The sequence below is a fragment of the Adiantum capillus-veneris genome, chromosome 24 (genome assembly GCF_014529385.1).
Source record: "Adiantum capillus-veneris isolate H3 chromosome 24, ASM1452938v2, whole genome shotgun sequence".
In the NCBI taxonomy this organism is placed as follows: Eukaryota; Viridiplantae; Streptophyta; class Polypodiopsida; order Polypodiales; family Pteridaceae; genus Adiantum; species Adiantum capillus-veneris.
In genome coordinates this window covers 56,476,536-56,481,088 of record NC_140954.1, presented here as the reverse complement: position 1 = coordinate 56,481,088, position 4,553 = coordinate 56,476,536, and the positions used below count along the sequence as shown (strand labels likewise).

Sequence of the window (4,553 nt, the reverse complement as noted above, 5' to 3'; positions counted from 1 at the left end):
GAGAGAGAAATGTGTTTCGCGACGGTGGTGTGTTTGATTGAAGTATTGTAGGTATCGTGCAAGCGTGGATCTCTCAAGGTGTATAAATGCTTGTTCGTGTCTAGCATAAGGTATACGTTGTGAGATGTAAATTAAGAATAGAGTGTTCGACAGAGTTTGCAGTTGCCATGCAGTTGGCCAATGGCAAGTACTTCAAATTGAAGAAATTCATAGCGTGTTTGCATCCCAAGGTTTGAGAGAAGGTGGGTTTTGAGAGTCCAAAGAATTATAATGGGTACAATTGTGATTTCACGGGCAAAGAGCACAAAAATCAAGCAAGGGGCATTGGGATATGAAGCTATGGCTCCTAGCCCACTCCGACGGGTTCTTTCGACATCCCCAATTATACCATCTGCAGCAGCGGACTTCTTTGGGTCTACAATTAGATGAGGTGCTCTGTGGCACTAGGGTTTCCATGCTAAACCAAACACTAGAGTTGCTAAATATTTCGGGCAATAACATCGCCGGCCTGGATTTGTTGGGATGTTTTGCCTGCATTAGCAACTGTCTTTATGAATAACAACTCCTTGTCCATCACGCTTAATGCAGACATTCAGCTCGCTCCTTCAATTTCAGAGCTACATCTCAGTGCCTACAATCTTACAGGTTCCCTCAACGACAAGGTCTTCGAGGGACGTTTCATTTAGACTTGTCTCAGAACTATCTGGTTGAGAAAATTCCAGCCAAGACAGCAAACGCCTCATTAAATTTGAAAAACCTTGATCTCTCAAATAACAAATTCACAAGGTTTGATCCAGAATGGGGCAGTTTCACGTCTCTTCAATCTATCAACCTCTCAAGCAATTCAATAGCAGGTGATGTAGAAAGCGTGCTACGCATATTGGGCTTAAACTGCACTACTAATTTGACTGAATCAGGCACTGCTAATTTACCTCAATTGCAATGGAGCTCACTCGACTTGTCTTACAATCAGCTGGTAGGGCAGATTCCAGCTTCTTTAGGAGAATGTGCAAATGCCCTATTCACTCTTTGTCTCGATCATAACAGTCTAACTAGCCCAATTCCTCAGAACCTTCCCAGATCTGTATTTTTCATAAGGCTTAATAATAATCGGTTGTCGGGAACAATCCTAGCTTCTATTGTCGCATATTCTTCACTAATCTTAGATTTGAGCTACCATGAGGTGGAAGGTGATTTGAAGAAATTTTTCTTACTCTTGCAGAATACCTCGAACCTTTTAGTGTTGGGTCTAGCTCACAACCGCATAACCCCCCATTTCTAGGTGACTTCATGCTGTTCTTGGTTGTGATTGATCTCTCTCACAACAAGCTCACTGGCAACATCCCCCACAATCTGCATTTACCATCTCTAGTCATGAAGGGAGCGGAGAGGACTGTTGGGCCTCTATGGACATATTTTAGATTCTTCATTGACAGATTCCCTAAAACTTCCTCATTGTGGATGGATGAATGGATCTCTATACCCGGGTTTTGTGGCGTTTTCTAGGTACTCTAGGCGATTTTCAAAATATACTGGTGGCGTCGTTATTATATTGCCTAGAATCTTCTGCAATACCCTTTGAGATTTATTTAATTCTCCTCATTCTGGAGCAAAAGCTCCTCTCATTTTGAGGAGCTGAACTCAGGCGTCGTCGGAGTAAAGTAATCACTACTATAACCGTCCGAACCAGAACTGCTCGGTGTCCTAGGCTTGAAGCCTTATGTATATAAAAAAAGTAACTGCGTCTGTCCTACCCCTTCACGTCTGGAGCTCTTCATGGTCTGCCTCGCCCTTAACTGGCGCCTCCTGCCTGCGCCCCTTGCCTTGATGCCACAGGGCCCTTTCAACTAGCTTCTTTATGCTCCTTATGTCATCGTACGCCGTCGTGCGCCTTTACTTTCAGGGCATCTTCAAAAGACTCCGATTAATGCATCTTTTTTCGAAATCGAGGGCACATACTCTATGGCTACGTCGTTGTTGTACATAATAATAAGACCACCAAGGTCTTAGTCTAAGGCTAAAGTGAAACTCTGTGACTCATGTGACGAGTCACAAGCTATCACCAAGAATGAAGAAGACTACATCTACGAGTATTGTCTCCTCCTATCTTTAACTCTATCTCTATGATGATGATGATGATGCTGTATTAAATAATGTGTTATTCATATACTAAGTAATTTCAACATTGGTATCCACATGCTGCTTTCTCTCAGACTGCAAGAGAAGCAATTCATGTTGGAGCGAATAAGATGCTCCGAGAAAAGCAAATACAAAACGATTGCTACGAATTAAGGTCTATCAATGGCCATGTGAAGATTCTGAGCAAGACACGAAGGCCACAATGAACAATAATAAATTTTTTGTGCAAAACGCGCTTCTCCAAACATTGGGTGACATAAATACTGTGCAAGACATGATGACCACAAAAGTTGGCAATTTCGGACGAGATGAAAAGGCCAACATAATCGTCATAAAAAATAATCAAAAATTAAATGCGAATGCAATAAATGCACAACGGTCCTCATAGCCCCTTGATCGAGATTGGGGACAAGACTACGATGCCTCTAACCCGTCATCAAACAAGCAAGCATAAGATCCCAAGGGTCACGAGACCCACCCCTTAACTAAACATGCGCTCTCAGACTCAGCTTCCATTCTCACATTCATCCATAGAGGCTTATGCTACAGTTCTCTGCCACACTCTCCCTTGTCATATCTTCTCACGCCCTCATCATCAACTTCTTCACTCAATCAACTAGAAGCAGACCCTCTTCAAATGCCTCCTCTTCCTTGTGATCCACCATTGCTCCTCCTGAATGTATCATCTTTGCCGCTGCCAGTCAAACTTGTACTCTGCAAACCCCCGCCTCTTTTGGCTACCACGTTGCATCACCTGGTGTATTTCCTTGCATAGCTCTCTACAAAATAAACAAGCAAGGCACTGATCGATCCTTGTACGTGATCTCCTTACTTAGAGCATGCTTATCTCCACACCGTACTATACACCTCAATACACCAAATGCATGCGCCACTTGAGGAACCCGAGGCCACTAAGTAATTTACTATAGCCCATGCGACTCTTCCACAAGAAGTTTTGTGGCACTTTCCTTATGTGAAAGACTACAATTTTCACATAATTTTTTCTGGAGTTGAAACTAGGAAATTATGTGGGCATAGATTTCCATGAAAGAATGAAGAGGAAAACAGAACCCCATGCCCATGCGGTAGTATACTTTTCTTTTAAGACTAGGTTGGTAACCTAACAAGACATAACAATGTCCTTTCAAGGTTTTGAAAAAAACCTTCAAACCGGAAACTGGTATGAGATCCATTCTTTTTTAAAAATCCTTTCTTGTGCTTGAAGTCAAGAATCGACTCAAGATACCACTACTTATGGAAAAAATGGACAACTTTGAAAATTCCACAGTATTTGGTCGTGGTAAGCCTCCAAAGTTGATGCACCATAGCATTTCACTCAAAAGATCACCTTTTTGCAATCAATTGAATAACAAGAAGGTTGATGGTTTTTTCAGGCCATATCATAATTTTTTCCATAAACTTAAATGAGTTAGTGATTATACCAAGTCATTTCTTTAGCCTAGCCAAAAAAAATTTGGAACAAAGAATAAGGTTTAAAGAAGTTGTGTTTTTTTCATTCTATTGACATCTCATCAAAGATTATATAGCCACGCATATTGGTGCTACTCAGTGCATGTTTTCGTAGGTCCCCATGGGACTTTGCACTGATCATAAGTACTCATAAAACACTTCAAAACATGAAAACAAGTTTCACCATTGACAATTTTGTGCACAATATAACATAAACCTGAAGAAAGCATTAACTATCCCAAGCCTCAATCCCAAGGTCTCAAACACCTTTGAAGGTGGAGAGAGCTAGCTGAGAATGAGGATAGGGAAGAGGAAGAAGAAACATTCCATAGGAGAAATAAATAGTTCCTCATTTATCATTACTCTTCTTGCTAGCATACATAATAGCATAGTAATGAAGATGGAGAAGATGGCAAGCTTAAGCATTGAAGCATGACTCTTGGTTGGATTTGCATTCCATAACCAAGAGTGTTGGTGTAGGCTTTCACTCTCACAAGCTTGGAGAAGGAGGTGGTGTTCCTCAACTTTCACCAAGTGAGAATGGCCTTGCAAATGAGTGTGTATGTGGAGTATATCCCCCTAGCACCCCCCCTCCTTGCTTTGGGTGAGTGGTGATATTTCTGCATGTTGCAAGCTCATTGGACCCCTCTCCCCCTAGCCAATCACATGCAGCATGCAGTCAAGTACATGGGTAGTCTTTTGACAAGTGTCCTCCTTACCCCTTAGAGAGAGAGAGAGAGCTTGAAAATATCTAGATATTTGTTAGATGGAAGTAGAAGCTCATTGGATCCCTCTTTAGCCCAACCAATAGCATTGAAGCACACCATGTGGTTAAGCTTAGTGAGAGTCTGACATGTGTCCCATGTGCTCTTTTAGTGTTGGGGTGGTAAAGCCCAATGTGCCGCGCTTGAGTGTTGGGTGGCCGGAGACTAACTGGGAACTAA

At 42.0% G+C, this 4,553-nt stretch overlaps 1 pseudogene; it reads left to right on the top strand.

The window, feature by feature from the left end:
• The first annotated feature begins 454 nt into the window (after positions 1-454).
• On the top strand, positions 455-1,282 carry LOC147426407 (receptor-like protein 32; annotated as a pseudogene).
• The last annotated feature ends 3,271 nt before the right edge of the window (positions 1,283-4,553 follow it).